General features: G+C 42.8%; 1 protein-coding gene across 1 annotated transcript in view; it reads left to right on the forward strand.

Moving 5' to 3' along the window:
- Window positions 1-4,961: 4,961 nt before the first annotated feature.
- The window catches only part of fer (fer (fps/fes related) tyrosine kinase), a 423,137-nt gene continuing 410,688 nt past the window's right edge, over window positions 4,962-17,410 (forward strand). Inside the window, exon 1 of the mRNA XM_078566022.1 lies at window positions 4,962-5,449. The gene's annotated coding sequence lies outside the window, so the exon portion shown is untranslated. The remainder of the gene's footprint in view (window positions 5,450-17,410) is intronic.

A 17,410-nucleotide genomic window follows, 5' to 3' on the forward strand; every position in this document is an offset into this window, starting at 1 on the left:
ACCTGGATAACATTCAGGCTTGATAAGTGGCAAGTAACATTTGTGACACACAAATGCCTGCAATGACCATCTTCAACAATAGAGAATCTAACCATCCTCCCATGACATTCAATGGCATTACCATCAATAAATCCCCAATCATCAACATCCTGGGGTTACTATTGACCAGGAACTGAACAGGGCCAGCCATGTAATTACTGTAGCTACAAGAGCAGGTCAGAGGATGGCAATTCTGCAGCAAGTAACTCACCACCTGACTCCCCAAGCCTGTGCACAAGGCACAAGTTAGAAATGAGATGGAATACACTCCACTTGCCTGGATGAGTGCAGCTCCAATAACACTCAAGAAGCTTGACACCATCCAGGACAAAGCAGCCTGATTGATTGGCACCCCATCCACCACCTTCAACAGTCAATCCCTCCACCAATGGTGGATTGTGGCAGCTGTGCGTGCCACCTATAAGATGCACTGCAGCAACACACCAAGACTCCTTCAACAGCACCTTCAAAACCCACAACCTCTACCACCGAGAAGGACAAGGGCAGCAAATGCTTGGGAACACCGCCAGCTGGAAATTTCCCTCCAAGTCACACACCATGCTGTCTTGGAAATATCTCGCTGTTCCTTCACTGTCACTGGGTCAAAATCCTTTCCTAAAAGCTATGCGGGCGTACTATGACACATGGACTGCAGTGGTTCAAGAAGGCTGCTCACCACCACCTTCTCAAAGACAATTAGGGATGGCCAATAAATGCTGGCCTAGCCAGCAAAGCCAAATCTTGTGAAAGAATAAAAAAACATGGGACTAAGCCATTTCTGGATTTCAAATATTTCTGAATTATAGAATGGCATTAGAATGTCTAACCACAAGTGTGTGAACTGGAAAACATCATAGGTAAAAATATTTAGCTGAAACTTCAGTGAGAAAACATTATAAAGCAGTAAAAGAAATTCTTTATTTATCCAAATACTGTATCTTCCACAATTTCATGCTTCTTCCCAATGCCATTAACTGTTGAGACACCCACACCTTATGCCTCACACAATTTTTTCACTGAAGCACCCTTATCTAGTTCCTTAATGATTTCCACCTCTTCCAATATTGTAAGGATAACATGCTTACATTTTGTTGCACTTTTCTTGGATGCCATGGTTTAAAAAACAAAGTATACCCTGGGCATGCTTGAGTCTGCTGAACAGCACTGCTACAAAAGGAGAGGGAGGGGTGGGGGGAGACAAGAGAGAGAGAGCCTGGGTGAGAAATCACGAGATGGAAAAATAGACTGATTGGGGGAGAGAGAGAGAGAGAGCGACCAACAGAGGCAGAGAGAATGAGATGGAGAAATAGACTGATAGTGGAAGAGAGAGACCAATAGAGACAGAGATAGAGATATGGAGAAACAGACTGACAGAGAGATCTTTTGAGCCAAGGTCCTTTCTCAATACTGTCCTTATGTATTAATTTACTACTCCTCCTCATTTTCCATTCTATGTTTTTTAAAAAATTTACTTATCAACCTTGGCCACCTTGTAACCATACCTCTGTAATGGCAATTAGATCTAAACCACTTATCTCTATTTGTGCCAGCTGTTTATCTATCATATTGTGAATGCTTCACGTATTCAGTTAAAGGGCCTTAAATTTTTACTACTATTCTTTGCATGGACCTTATTCCCTGATGCACTATTACCGTTAAACTCTGTCCTTTGTGTCCCACTCTGCTTGTCTTTACCCAAATCACGACCATGTTCTATTGTCTCAAATTTCTCTTTAGATCTCAATATCTTCCTTCATCTGGACTCTACCTTTCTCTTTTAGCTTAAGCCCTATCCACACCTGTAGATATATAATTTGCCAGAACATTGATTCCAGCCTGGTTTAAATGGAGCCCAACCCAATGAAACAGCTCCTTCTTTCCTGTGTATTGGTGCAAGTGCCCCATGAATCAAAACCCCTTCTTCCCACACCAGTCTTTGAGCACGCCTATAATTCTCTAATCTGCTTGACCCTATGCCAAGTGGCATGTGGCTCAGATAACAATCCACAGATGAATATTTTTGAGGTTCTGCATTTTAGTTTGGACCCTAGCTCCTCAAATTCACTCAGCAGAAAACTTTCCTAGTTATACCTACATCGTGGACTCCCACGTGGACCACTGGAGCCATCCTCTCCTATTCCAAGTTTGTCTCCAGCCATGAGGAGATGTCCTAAGCCCTGGCACTGGCTTTGCTATTCTTCCTATCAAAATGGATAACCTCACATTTTTTCATATTATACTCCATCTTCCAAATTTTTGCCCACTCACTTAACCTACCTATATTCCTTTGCTAATTCTTTATATCCTCCTCACAAATGTCTTTCCTACCTATCTCTGGTTAGCCAATCCTCCATCCATGGCAACATATCACACCATCTTGTGCAGAAACCTTTTATGTGGCGCCTTATTGAATATCTTTTCGAAGTCCAAATATACTACAGCTACTGGTTTCCTTTTATCCACCCTGCTTGTTACTTCCTCAAAGAAATTTAATGAATTTGTCAAACATGATTTCCCTTTCACAAAACCTTGTCGGCTCTGCCTGATTTTATGACAAATTTCTCAATGTCCTGTTACCGCTTTACATTTACTTTAGCTACTGTCTTCCTTTTGATATGCTTGTAGAAGCTCATACTTTCAGTATTTTCATTCTCCCTTGTTTACTCTTATTCTAATTTCTTACTTATTTTAGTCCTTTACTGTTTTATAGAAGTTTCCCAGTCTTCTGATTTACCACTGATGTCCCCTGCATTGTATGCCCTTGCTTTCAATTTGATACCACCCTTAACTTCCTTAGCCAAAGATGGTTCATCCTTCTAACAAAGTCCTTTCTCAATGGAATATATCTTTGTTGAGAGTTCTGAAATATCTCCCGCTGCCTATCTACTGTCTTACCTTTTAATCTATTTTCCCTGTCTGTTTTAGCCAACTCTGTCTTCGCAACTTTGTCTTTATTTAAATTTAAGACATGAGTTTCAGACTCAGGTTTCCCACTCTCAAAAATGTGAAATTCTATCATGTTATGGTCACTCTTCCCTGGAGGATCCTTTACTATGAAGTCATTAATTAACTCTGTTCCATTACACATTATCAGGTCTAAAATAGCCTGTTTCCTGGTCGGTTCCACAATGTATTGTTCTGAGAAACTGTTCTGATTACACTCTTTGAACTCATCTTCATAGCTACATTTGAAAATTTGATTTGTCCAATCCATATCAAGATTAAAATCGCTCAAAATTATTGGAGAACCTTTCTTACAAGCCCCTATTATTTCTTGATTTATACTCTGTCCTACTGGGTAGCGACTGTTAGCGGTCCTATAAATACCCCTAGCTATGACTTATTTCCCTTGCTATTGCTTATCTCCAGCAAACTGATTCTATATCTTGATCTTCTGAGCCAAGACCATTTCTCACTGTTGTACCGATCTCATGCTTTAACAGAGCTACCCCATCTCCTCTTCTTCCCATTCTTTTGAGATGTCAAATACCCTTGAAAAAACTTGAGTCCAATTAAGAATAATGCTCTTGGATTTTCTTCTCTTGCTCTTTAAGGTGAACAATCAAGATCACGGAAACCATATTGATTAGCATCATCCAAGTCTGGCTTCTTGTGCACCTCCCAATTCCTTTGTCCCATCATTGGTGGTCGTGCTTTCAGTTTTTGGTCTTCCTAAAACTCTTTACTTCTCTTTTAAGATCCCCCTCAAAATCTACCTCTGGCAAAGTTGTTGGCCACCTGCCCCATTATCTCAATATATGGCTTTATGTAAACTTTTAACTTAATGGCTCATGTGAACAGATGGGATGTTTCATGAGCTTACAACTGTTAGCTAAGTGAAAGCTGTTGCTTCCTTTGTGCAGAGTTCAAACCTAAATGGGCGAATAATAGTACTGGATTAAGTTAAAAGCAAAATACTGCGGATGCTGTAAATCTGAAACAAAAACAAAAATTGCTGGAAAATCTCAGCAGGTCTGACAGCATTTGTGGCGAGGAAGACAGAGTTAACTTTTCGAGTCCGTATGATTCTTCATCAGAACTAAAGAGAAATAGAAATGCAGTGAAATATAAGCAGTTAAGGGGGTGGGACAAGTGGAGCTGGATAGAGGGCCAGTGACAGGTGGAGACAAAGGAGAGATTGTCAAAGATGTCATAAACAAAAGGTCAAAGGGGTGTTGACGGTGGTGATATTAGCTAAAGGATGTGCTAATGGTGACATTAAGGGTAGAAAGCAGGATCAGCAAGTGACTTCTGCTGAAGGGTCATGAAGACTCGAAACGTTAACTGATTTCTTCTCCACCGATGCTGCCAGACCTGCTGAGTTTTTCCAGGTAATTCTGTTTTTGTTCAGCAAGTGACAGATGGCCCTAGTGGGGTGGGGTGAAGGGATCGAAATAGGCTAAAAGGTGGAGGTAAAACAATGGATGGAAATAAATTTTAAAAATAATAATAGAAAAAGGAGGGAAAAGAAAAAAAATCTAAAAAAAATTATTAGAAAAAAGGGGATCAAAAAGGGGTTAAGTATTAAGTGTTGGGTACAATTTAAAATTGCCTTGAACCCAGGCCCTGTTTCACAGAATGCTTACAGCACAGAAGGAAGCCATTCGACCCGTTCTGTCTGTGCTGTGCTCTTAAGGAGAGTCTAATGTCATTCCCCTGCCTTTTCCCCTAGTCCTCCATTGTTTTTTCCTTTTCAGCGATGATGCAATTCCCTTTTAAAAGTCTGAATTCACCCGACCTCCACCACACGACCAGACGTTCCAAATCCTTCAGCAGAGTCTCAGTTCATGCACCATGTGACCCTTTTGGCGGCAATTCACCCTCCAACAATCAGAAGGCAGAGCAGAAGCACGTGCCGACACCGGCGTTCAAAACAGGAATTCCAACCGATCTATGACGTCAGGGGGATTCTAGCGCCTAATGCGCATGTGCGGACCTAAATCGCTGAATGCCCATGACACAGACTGCAGGGTGTGGCACGACTCCAACAATAAATCGTTTGAGAATTATTTACTGTTTTTTGCAGTTTTATTTTGCGTATACGACAGCTCGCGAGATGCACTTATGACGATATTATGCAAAAGATGAAGAAAAATGTTAATCACTGAGGAACCTGAAACATCTGGACAAAACACAGCCACTACTGCGCAAGCGCACTGGTGGTCTTGGTAAACCGGCGCATGCTCCATGCGAGCGGTCCAGTTGGAGCTCTGCCGTCATCTACCAGCATGCTTTGTGCCGAGTTACGCATGCGTGCTGCCTGGGAACGGCTGTCCTCGACGAGGGATTGTTAAAAGTTAAAAAGTGTACCGGTTGCAGGATTGTTCGATGTTTCCTGCTTGGGGTCTAAACACTGGTTACTCTGTATTCCAAGGGCGCGATTTTTCTACTTCAGTCCGTTACTGATGAGGTAGGCAAGCCTTGGTCTATGTGCAGACGACAAACAAACCCGGCTGATCAATCGGAGGGATCGCCCTCCCAATCCCAGTGGGCGACCCTGGCGCGCCTACTGCCAGAGTGCCATCGTATTAATGAATTGATCAGTGGCTGGATACTGATAACGCTCATCCGACTGCCCGGCCCAAGCTCTGTATCCTGGGCCGTACTGCGCTACATCAGTTATTTGGCCCGACAGTGATTGACTGCTATTTGTTTTTCTGTGGTCACAACCTGCAACTTTATGCCTAATTTTACTTACAACTTTTTTTCGATAATCATTATTATTAATCATCATCTTGCAGGTTCTTAGTGCAGCTGCTTTTGAAGATTCACTGGAAAACATGTCATTTGAAAAATCCATCGAAGGTTTCGAGAAAACATTCGTGTCGATTTATGATACCTTGATCATGTTTTACCATACAAACAAAGGTTAACCTAAAAAAACTTGTATTGCTAATGTGTTTGAGTAAGCGTGAAAATATTATTTACGTATAACGACGTTTCGATTATTTTTAGGAAGTCGAATTGACTTTGTCTCCCCAAAACTTTTCCTAGAGTGTTTTAAGAATGGGTTGGGTATGTTTTCTTTTGGAATAGGTGCAGATTAAGGTTATGGGGAAAATGTAGCAATTTTGAGTAAATCTAAGGGTACCTCCCTCAGATACAGAACATGGAACTGGACTGCTGATATCAGTTGCTGGAAGTAGATGGAACATTGAAATTTGAAAAAGAGCTTGCTAATGTCCAACACTTTCGTGAAGTGTACATATCCTCCGGGGTTTCCTAAAGAAAACTTTCGTCTGTTGTCAACATTTCTCGTTTTAAATTCACAAGTTCACATTTATAACAGAAACTAATGTAGTTAGTTGTACTTGTCACTTAGTGGTGGCATTGTAGTGCATCATTTGTTTCTGAGCCCTTGTGGCCATATAACTGTCGTTCCCAAATTGCCTTATTTTTTTATGCAACAAATTATTATATAAAATCAAAGAAATAAGAACGGAATTCATCACTTTAAAATGGGCACTGAATTGAATCTTCATGTAATTATTCTTCATTCTCTCTATACACTTAACTGCATAAAGTGCCTGAAGTATGACTGTTGGATTGCTTAAACTTTATCTCCAGTGACAAGCTGTGTTTATTGGATTGTTTAACACAGAAAAGCATCGCAAGGCACTTCAGAGATGTATGCAAAGAAGTGGATGCTTTGTCAAAGTTATCTGGAGGGCTTACTAAAAACTTGATCAAAGAGGTGGGATTTACGATGGAAGGGTTCAGGGAGGGGATTGCAAAGCATGAGGTCTGTATGGATGAAAGCTTAGTCATCATTGCGGGACATGGGAGTAGAGGAAGGTCAGAGTTGGCGAATTGAGAGTTTTGGAGTGGGGGCTGTATGGTTGGAAAAGGCTACCAAATTACAGAGTCAGTGAAGGAATTAAAAGATGTTGAGAATTTTTATTGTAGACATTCGGGGACCATGAGCCAATATAGACTCATAAGTGAATATAGACTCAAGTGTCGACAGCACAGAAGGAGACCATTCGGCCCATCGTGTCTGTGCCAGTCAACAAATATCTCACTACACTAATCCCATTTTCCAGCGATTGGCCCAGAGCCGTGGAGGGTATGGCAACACAAGTGAATATCCAAATACTTCTTAAACATAACAAGAGTTTCTGATTCAACTGCCCTTTCAGGCAGTGAGCTCAAGACTCTTACCACCCTTTGGGTGAAAAACTTTCTCCTCAACTCCCTTCTTAGCCTTCTACCTCTTATATCAAATCTATGCCCCCTGGCTATTAACCCCTCTACCAATAGAAAAAATAACTTCCAATCACACTACATGTGCCCCTCATTATCTTATGCACCTCTATCAGGTCCCCTCTCAACCTTTGTTGCTCCAAGGAAAACAATCCCAGCCTATCCAATCTTTCCTAATAGCTCAGACCCTCCAGCCCAGGCAGCATCCTGGTAAGAATCTTCTGCATCTTCTCCAGTGCAAAGGTCAAATATAGGCCAACCAGTAGCTGGGAAACAAAACTTGATATGGATAGAATATAAGGTATGATTATTTGTCAATTTGGAACTTGCCCTACCTCTTCCCTTCTACCAATTTTAACTCGGTTGACATTGGAAATGGTTGCAGCTAGCAAATTCCGTGGAGATGGACACTCTGAGCTTTAATGGCTATTGTGCCAATATTTGGTTTAATGCTTTTTGTGAGTTTATCTATATTTTGACTGGGATACTTAATTCTATTAATTTTTATAGCCGCATTTCATGTTTTGCTCCATAGACATGAATTTGTTTATGACTTATCCTAAACTTATTTGATATCTTCAGGCATCTTTGATAAGGAAATCCACAATGTGAATCAGATATTACTGAAAGAACACTTTAAGAATTTGTGTTGCTGTGCAACTGTTCTCTAGTTTGTTGCTGTAAGGATATCAGATATTACAGCACAGAAGGGGGACATTAGGCCATGAAGCCTTTGTTGATGTTTCCTCTTCAACTGACATCAGAGTTAATGTTTTGAGTCATATGACCCTTCTTCAGAGCAACTCTGAAGAAGGGTCATACGACTTGCAACTTTAAGTCTATTTCTCTCTCCACAGATGCTGTCAGACCGGCTGAGTTTTTCCAGCATTTTCTGTTTTTATTTCAGATTTCCAGCATCTGCATTATTTTGCTTTTATCTCTTTTAAAACCAGTTCCTTTGACCAAGCTTTTGGCCACCACTTCGAATATCTTTCCTTGCCATGACATTGTTTATTTTTCTTATTACAAATTTAAGTGCCCTGAGATATTTTTTCTATGTCAAAGGTGCTACGTAATTATAAGTTGTTGCCTGAGTTGCTGCCACTGCAGGAACAGGTACTGAGTGCAGTTGTGAGGGGGTGCTGCATTATTGAAGGAGCAGTTGTTCAAGTGAAATGTTAAATCAAGGTCTTGTCTGAAAACTCTGGTGGTTCACATCCCCGGGACCATTTCAGAAGTGGTGTAGTTTTCTGATGTCTTGATAAACAATCTATTCTCAATCAGCACCACGAAATGCAGAGGAATTGGTAGTTGATCTTATTGCATTTCGTCAGATACTGTGTACCTATTTTGGGTACATTTACAATTCATTACTTTTGAAGTGAAATTTATGTGAAATATTTTGAGACAGCAAAGGTAATATATAAATGGAAATCTTGCTTTCGAAACTTTGCTCTGAATTGAGTTTTCAACACATGAAGTGTTAACCTAATTCAGAAGAAAGTGTTATCTAATTTACTTTAGGTCAGGAAATAAGTAACATTGCTTTTTGATAATAGTTTTGAAAGCGTTTTCAGTATAATCTGAGCACTTCAATATATGGATGAGGAGGAGATAATTGTCAGAAAATTAATGTTTCTTGTGTTTCAGTTTCTGTTTTGGTGGAAGAAACTCAGCTGCTCAGTTGCACTAATCATCAGTGTTACCATTGGGGCATTGATTTAAATGGTCAGTTTTTTAAATGAAATATTATTTTGTTTTATATTCATTCGTGATATGTGGGCATCACTGACAAGGCCAACATTTATTGCCTATCCCAAATTGCCCTTGAGAAGGTGGTGATGAATACTGCTTTGAATCAGTGCGTGAAGGTACTCCCACAGTGCTGTTGAGTAGGAAGTTCCAGGATTTCGGTCCAGTGATCATGACGGAACAGCAATATATTTCTAAGTCAGGGTGATGTGTGACTTGGAGGGGAATTTGCAGGCAGTGGCGTTCCCATTCACCTGGTGCACTTCTAGGTTGTAAAGGTTGCATGTTTGGCTGTCATTAAAACCTTTGTGAGTTGCTGCAGTATATCTTGTAAATGGTACAAACTGCGACCACATTGCACTAGCCATGGGATGGAGTGGATGTTCAAGGTGATGGGTGTGGTGCCAATCAAATGGGCTGCTTTGTCCTGGATGGTCTCAAACTTCAAGTGTTATTGGAGCAATACTCATTCAGGCATGTGAAGAGTATGCCATCACACTCTGACTTATGCTTTACAGATAGTGGACAGGAGGTGAGTTATTCATTGCAGAATACTCAGTAATGGCCTGCAGTGCTTCAAGAAGGCAGCTCACCACCACCTTCTTGAGGAAAGTTAGGAATTGTCAATAAATGCTGACCGAGTCAGCAACACTTACATCCCATGAACGAATTAATTAAAAAAAAACAGCCTCTGACCTGCTCTTGTAGCTATTGTATTTATGTGGTTGATCCAGTTAAGTTTCTGGATGTTGAGGGTGGGGGATTCAGCGATGGTAATGCCATTGAATGTCAAGAAACAGTGGTTTAACTTTGTCTCTTCTCTTGGAAGTGGTAATTGCCTGGCACTTGTGTGGTGCGAATGTTACTTGCCACTATCAACTTAAGCTTGAATGATGTCCAGGTCTTGCACACAGTCATGGACTGAGAAGCAGCAAATGGAACTCAACATTATGGAATCATCAGTGAACATCCCCACTTCTCACATATATATGATGGTGGGAAGGCCATTGATGAAGCAGCTAAAGATGGTTGAGCATAACACACTACCCTGAGGAAATCCTTCAGTGTTTGTTCTGGAGCTGCGATTATTGACCTCCAACAATCACAACCATCTTCCTTTGTGCTAGGTATGACTCCAACCAGCAGGGAATTTTCTCTCTCATTCCCATTAACTTGGGAGGCGATGTCACTAGACCAGTATTCTAGATTCCCAGGGTAATGCTCTGGGGACCTGAGTTCAAATCCCACCACAGCAGATGGTGAAATTTGAATTCAATAAAAATCTGGAATTAAAAGTCTAATGGTGACCATGAAACCATTGCTGATTGTTGTAAAAACCCACCTCGTTAGGGAAGGAAATCTGCTATCCTTACCTGGCCTGGCCTACATGTGACTCCAGACCTACAACAATGTGGCTGACTCTTTTTTTAAAAAAAAAAAGAAAAATGCCCTCTCAACAAGGGCAATTGGAGGTGGGCAATAAATGCTGGCCTAGCCAGCGATGCCCACATCCTATGAACGAATATTTTAAAAAAATCAAATTTGCTAGGGCTCCCTAATGTCGCATTTGTTCAAGTGCTGCCTTGATGTCAAAGGTAGTCACGTTGACCTCACATTTGGAATTCGGCTCTCTTGTCGATACCTGGTGAGGACTGGAGCTGACTGGTCTTGGTGGAACCCAAACTGTGTGTCAGTAAGCAGGCTGTTGGTGAGCAAATGCCATGTGATAGCCCTGTCGATGACACTTTTCATCAGTTTGCTGCTGATTGAACATAGACTGCTGAGGCAATAATTGATGGCATTAGCTTTGTCCATATTTTTGAGCATAACACATACCTGGGCAATTTTCCGCTTTGCCGGGTTGATGCCAGTGCTGTAGCTGAACTGGGACAGCTTGGCTAGAGATGCAGCAAGTTTTGCAGCGCAAGTCTTCGGCACTGCAGCCAGAATGTTGTAAGGGCCCATAGCCTTTGCAATATCCAGTGCCTTCAGCCGTTTCTTGGTGTCACATGGAGTGCATTGAATTGGCTGAAGACTGGCATCCATGAAGCTGGAGACCTCTGGGAGAGGCCGAGATGGATCATCTACTCGGCACTTCTGGCTGAAGATTGTTGCAAATGCTTCAACCTTCTCTTTTGCACTGATGTGCAAGGCTCCCCATCATTGAGGATGGGGATATTTGTGGAGCTGCCTCCTCCAATTATTTGGTTAATTGTCCGCCATTGTTCACAGCTGGATGTGACAGAATTGCAGAGATTAAATGTGATCCGTTGGTTGTAGGATCGCTCAGCTCTGTCTGTTGCATGGGCTTATGCTGCTTGGCATGCAAGTAGTCCTGTGTTGTGGGCTTCGCCAGGTTGACACCTCATTTTTAGGTATGCCTGGTGCTGCTCCTGGCATGCCCTCCTGCACTCTTCATTGAACCAAGATTTATCCCCTGGCTTGATGCTAATGGTAGAGTGGGGGTTTTGCCAGGCCATGAGGTTGAAGATTGTGATTGTATACAGTTCTGCTGCTGATGGCCCACAGTGCCTTGTGGATGCCCATTTCTGAGTTTCTAGATGCATTTGAAATCTGTCCCATTTAGCGCAGTGGTAGTGCCACACAGCATGATCAAGGGTACCCTCAATGTGTTGATGGAACTTCGTCCCCACAAGGACTGTGTGGTGCTCACTCCGACCAATACTATCATGGATACATCTGCGACAGGTAGCTTGGTGAGCATAAGGTCAAGTAGGTTTTTTCCTCTTGTTGGCTGTCTCAGCACCTGCCATAGACTCAGCCTTGTAGCTATGTCCTTTAGGGCTTGGCCAGCTCAGTCAGTTGTGGTGCTACTAAGCCACTCTTGGTGATTGACATTGAAGTCCTCCACCCAGAGTGTATTCTACACCCTTGCTACCCTCAGTGCTACTTCTAAGTGATGTTCAACATGGAGTACTGATTCATCAGCTGAGGGGAGGCAGTAGGTGGTAACCAGCAGGAGGTTCCCTTGCCTATGTTTGACCTGATGCCATGAGACGTCATGGGATCCGGAGCCAAGGTTGTGGACTTCCAGTGCAACTCCTTTCTGACTGTATACCACTGTGCCACCCCCACTGCTGGGTCTGTCCTGCGGTGACAGAGGTCATACCCAGGGATGGTGATGGGATATTGTAGGGTATGATTCTGTGAGTATGACTGTTAGGCCGTTGCTTGACTACACTGTGGGACAGCTCTCCCAATTTTGGCACAAGCCCCCAAATGTTGGTAAGGAGGACTTCGCAGGATTTATACGGCTGGGTTTGAACGTAAGAACTTAAGCAATAGGAACAGGAGCAGACCATTCGGCCCCTCGAGCCTACTCCGTCATTCAATAAGATCATGGCTGATCTAGAGTTTCAATTTCCACATTCTCATCTAACCCCGATAACCTTTGATCCCAAGAATCTATCTACCTCTGCCTTAAAAATATTTTATGACCCCGCCTCCACCACCTTCTGAGGCAGAGAATTCCAGAATCGTACAACCCTCAGAAAAAAATTCTCCTCTTTTCTGTCCTAAAAGGGTGACCCCTAATTTTAAAACAGGGCCCCCTAGTTCTGGACTCACCCACAAGAGGAAACATCCTTTCGAAGTCCACTTTGTCAAGGCTGTTCAGGATCTTGTATCCTTCAATCAAATCATCCCTCACTCTTGTAAACTCCAGTGGAAACAAGCCCAGTCTGTCCAACCTTTCCTCATGAGACAACCCACTCATTCCAGGTATCAATCTAGTGAACCTCCTTTGAACCGCCTCCAGTGCATTTACATCTCTCCTTAAATAAGGAGACCAAAATTGCACACAGTATTCGGGTTGGGTCTCACCTATGCCCTGTATAACTGAAGCATAACATCCTTACTTTTATGTTCAATCCCTCTTGTAATGAAGGATACCATTCCATTAGTTTTCTTAGTTATATGCTGTACCTGCATACTAACTTTTTGACTTATGTACTAGAACACCTAGACCCCTCTGCACCTCAGAATTATGCAGCTGTTCTCCATTTAAGTGGTACTCTGCTTTTTTGTCCTTCCTGTCAAAGTGAACAACTTCACATTTTCCCACATTAAACTCCATTTGCCAGATCTTTTCCCATCCTCACTCTACCTATCTCTATCCATCTGCAACCTCATGTACTCTTCACAACATACTTTCCTACCTATCTTTGTGTCATCTGCAAATTTAGCTACCATGTTTTCACTCCCCTCATCGAAGTTATTGACGTAAATTGTAAAAGGTTGAGGCCCCAGTCCAGACCCCTGTAGGATGCCATTTGCCCCATCCTGCCAGTCAGAAAAAGACCCATTTATGCATTCACTCTGTTTTCTGCCAGCCACCCAAACTTCTATCCATGCTAATATATTACCCACTACACCATGCGCTTTTATTTTCTGTAATAATCTTTGATGTGGCACCTTATCAAATGCCTTCTGGACATCCAAGTACAGTAGGTCTACAGGCTCCTCTTTATCCACTGCGTATGTTACTTTTTCAAAAAAGCTCCGATAGCTTGGTTAAACATGATTTTCCTTTCACAAAACTATGCTGACTCTTCCCAATTGCCATGAACTCTTGCCTCTCCTGCAACACTGCTTCTGGAGTCCCCCAAGGATCCACCCATAGGTCTACTTCTCATCTATATGCTGTCTCTCAGCAAAAACTTCTGAAAATACAATCATCAGTTTTGACATGTATGCTGACATATAGCTGAACCACAGTACCATCTCTCTCTCTCTTTCTACCCCTCCACTGCCTCTGATTTGTCTCACTGCTTGGTTGATATCCAGTATTGGATCAGCTGAAATTTTGTCCACTTTAATATTAGAAAGACCAAAGCTATAGTCTTCAGCCTCCACCTCAAACTCAGTCCCTAAGCCACAGCCTTCCCTCTCCCTGGCCACTGTCTGAGACTGAACCAGATTGTTCATGGCCTTGGTGGCCTATTTAACTCTGAGCTGAGCTTCTGACTCCATATCTTCCCAATAATACAAGCGCCTACTTCCAGCTCCTTCACATCACCCATCTTTACCTTGCCTCAGCTCATTTATTGCCACATCATTTATTGCCTTCTGAGATGATTATTCCAATGTTTTCCTGGTCAGTCTCCCAACTTGCATGTTGTAAGCTTAAGCTTATTCAACTTCTGCTGCTTTTGCTCTAACTCACACATCACCTCTTTGCTCACTGATCTATATTGGCTCCTGGTCTGACAATGCCTCAATTTTAAAATTCTCATAATTTCCTTCAAATCCTTACATGGCCTCGTCCTGCAGTTGTCTCCAGCTTTGCAATTCTCAGATTCTGCTCTGTCCAATTCTAGCCACTTCTGCTTCCCTGATTTTCATTGATCTACCATTGGTCGTTCTGTCCTGTCTTCAGCTGCCTAAGTTCTAAACTCTGGAATTCCCTGCATAATTCTTTGTCCCCATCTTCCTTATTCTTCCTCTCTTGTTTTAGATGCTCCCTAAAACCCCAACCCAGACTCTGGCCCTGTGGTGCAGTGCTGAATGACTGCTGTATTGTTGGAGGTGTCATTGGGATGAAACATTAAAATGAGACTCCATCTGCCCCTTCGGGTGAATGTTAAAGATCCTGATGGCACTATTTGAAGCAGGAGAGTTCTTTTGGGGACCTGACCAATATCTATTCCTCCACCACCAGCAATACATTACCTGGTCATGTATCTGCTTGCTATTTATGCAGTCTTGCTGTGCATGCATCTCTGACTGGCTTGAAAGGATATTGGAGAGGGAGGGGGAGGATCCAGTTGTTGTGGTCCACGTCAGGACAAATAACATAAGTAAGACTAGGAAAGAGGACCTGTTTGGGGATTATCAGCAACTAGGAACTAAATTAAAGAACAGGTCCTCAAGGGTTATAATCTCCGGATTACTATCCGAGCCACGAGCAAATTGGCATAGGGACACGAGAATAAGGGAAGTAAACATGTGGCTAAAGGAGTGGTGCAGGAAAGGGGTTCCATTTCGTGGGGCACTGGCATCAGTATTGGAACAGGAGAGATCTGGACCGTTGGGACAGTCTCCACCTGAACTGATCTGGGACCAGTGTTCTAGCTAAAAGGGTAAATAGGGTAGTCAACAGGACTTTAAACTAGAAAGTGTTGGGGGAGGGAAGGGTAAAACTCCAAGACGTATGACTAATGGGAAACAAAGTAGCAGGTTAGCATGTGGGGGGGGTGGATTCAACTTCATGGAAAATTATGAAAAAAACTGAAAAGGAAGGCAAGCCCAGGAGAGGCTATTAAAGTCTCCAGAACACAAAATAGGGCAGAGTGTTTGGAAAGGGCTAGGAATCTAACTTCAAGCACATCAGATAAAGGGACGACAGTGAGAAAGGGGATGGGAAATACAGGACTGAAGGTGTTGTATCTGAATGCACGCAGTATACGAAATAAGGTAAGTGAGCTTGTGGTGCAGATTGAAATTGGCAGGTATGATGTGGTGGGCATCACGAAGACATTGCTAGAAGGGGATCAGGACTGGGAGCTAAATATCCAAGGATATACATCCTATCGAAAAGATAGGCAGGTTGGCGGAGCGGGGGTGGCGGGGGGGGGAGGGTGGTGGTGGGGTGGGGTGGTGGGGGGGTTGCTTTGTTAGTAAGAAATGAAATTAAATCGATAGCAAGAAATGATGTAGGGTCAGATGATGTAGAATCTGTGTGGGTAGAGTTGAGGAACGGCAAAGGTAAAAAAACCATAATGGGAGTTATGTACAGGCCTCCGAACAGTAGTCAGGATGTGGGGCACAAGATACACCAGGAGATAGAAAAGGCGTGTAAGAAAGGCAAGGTTACAGTGATCATGGGGGAATTTCAATATGCAGGTAGACTGGGAAAATCAGGTTGGTAGTGGATCCCAAGAAAAGGAATTTGTGGAATGTCTACGAGATGGCTTTTTGGAGCAGCTTGTGGTGGAGCCCACTAGGGAACAGGCAATTCTAGATTTAGTGATGTGTAATGAGGCAGATTTGACAAGGGAGCTTAAAGTGAAGGAACCCTTAGGAGGAAGTGACCATAATATGATAGAATTTACCCTGCAATTTGAGAGGAAAAAGCTGGAACCAGATGTATCGGTATTACAGTTGAATAAAGGCAACTACAGAGGCATGAGGGAGGAGCTGGCCATAATTGACTGGGAGATGAGCCTAGCAGGAAAGACAGTGGAAGAGCAATGGCAGGAGTTTCTGGGAGTAATTTGGGAGACACAGCAAAAATTCATCCCTAGGAAGAAGAAGCATACTAAAAGGAGGATGAGGCAACCATGGCTGACAAGGGAAGTCAAGGACAGCATAAAAGCTAAAGAGAAAGCATACAATGCGGCGAAGAGCAGTGGATTGGGAAGCATACAAAGACCAACAGAGGACAACTAAAAAAGAAATAAGGAGAGAGAAGATTAAATATGAGGGTAAACTAGCCAGTAATATAAAAGAAGATTGCAAGAGATTTTTTTAGATATATAAAGGGTAAGAAAGAGGCAAAAGTGGACATTGGGCCGCTGGAAAATGATGCTAGAGAAGTAGTAGTGGGGAACAAAGAAATGGCGGAGGAACTGAATAGGTACTTTGCGTCAGTCTTCACGGTGGAAGACACGAGTAATATCCCCAAAGTTCAAGAGAGTCAGGGGGCAGAGCTGAGTATAGTGGCCATTACCAAGGAGAAGATGCTAGGAAAACTGAAAGGTCTGAAGGTGGATAAATCACCTGGACCAGATGGATTACAGCCCAGAGTTCTGAAGGAGATAGCTGAAGAGATAGTGGAGGCGTTAGTGGTGATCTTTCAGGAATCACTGGAGTCAGGGAGGGCCCTAGAGGACTGGAAAATCGCTAATGTAACCCCCCTGTTTAAGAAGGGTGTGAGGCAAAAGACGCGAAATTACAGGCCGATTAGCCTGACCTCGGTCGTTGGTAAGATTTTAGAGTCCATTATTAAGGATGAGATTTCAGAATATTTGGAAGTGCATGGTAAAATAGGGCAAAGTCAGCATGGTTTCATCAAGGGGAGGTCATTCCTGACAAATCTGTTAGAATTCTTTGATGAGGTAACGAGTAGGTTAGACAAAGGAGAGCCAATGGATGTTATCTACTTGGACTTCCAGAAGGCCTTTGACAAGGTGCAGCACAGGAGGCTGCTCAGTAAGATAAGAGCCCATGGTGTTAGAGGCAAGGTACGAGCATGGATAGAAGATTGGCTGTCTGGCAGGAGGCAGAGAGTGGGGATAAGGGGGTCCTTCTCAGGATGGCGGCCAGTGACTAGTGGAGTTCCGCATGGGTCAATGTTGGGACCACAACTTTTCACTTTATACATTAATGATCTAGATGAAGGAACTGAAGGCATCCTGGCTAAGTTTGCAGATGATGCAAAGATAGGTGGAGGGAC

This window comes from Cetorhinus maximus, chromosome 2 (assembly GCF_964194155.1).
Source record: "Cetorhinus maximus chromosome 2, sCetMax3.hap1.1, whole genome shotgun sequence".
In the NCBI taxonomy this organism is placed as follows: Eukaryota; Metazoa; Chordata; class Chondrichthyes; order Lamniformes; family Cetorhinidae; genus Cetorhinus; species Cetorhinus maximus.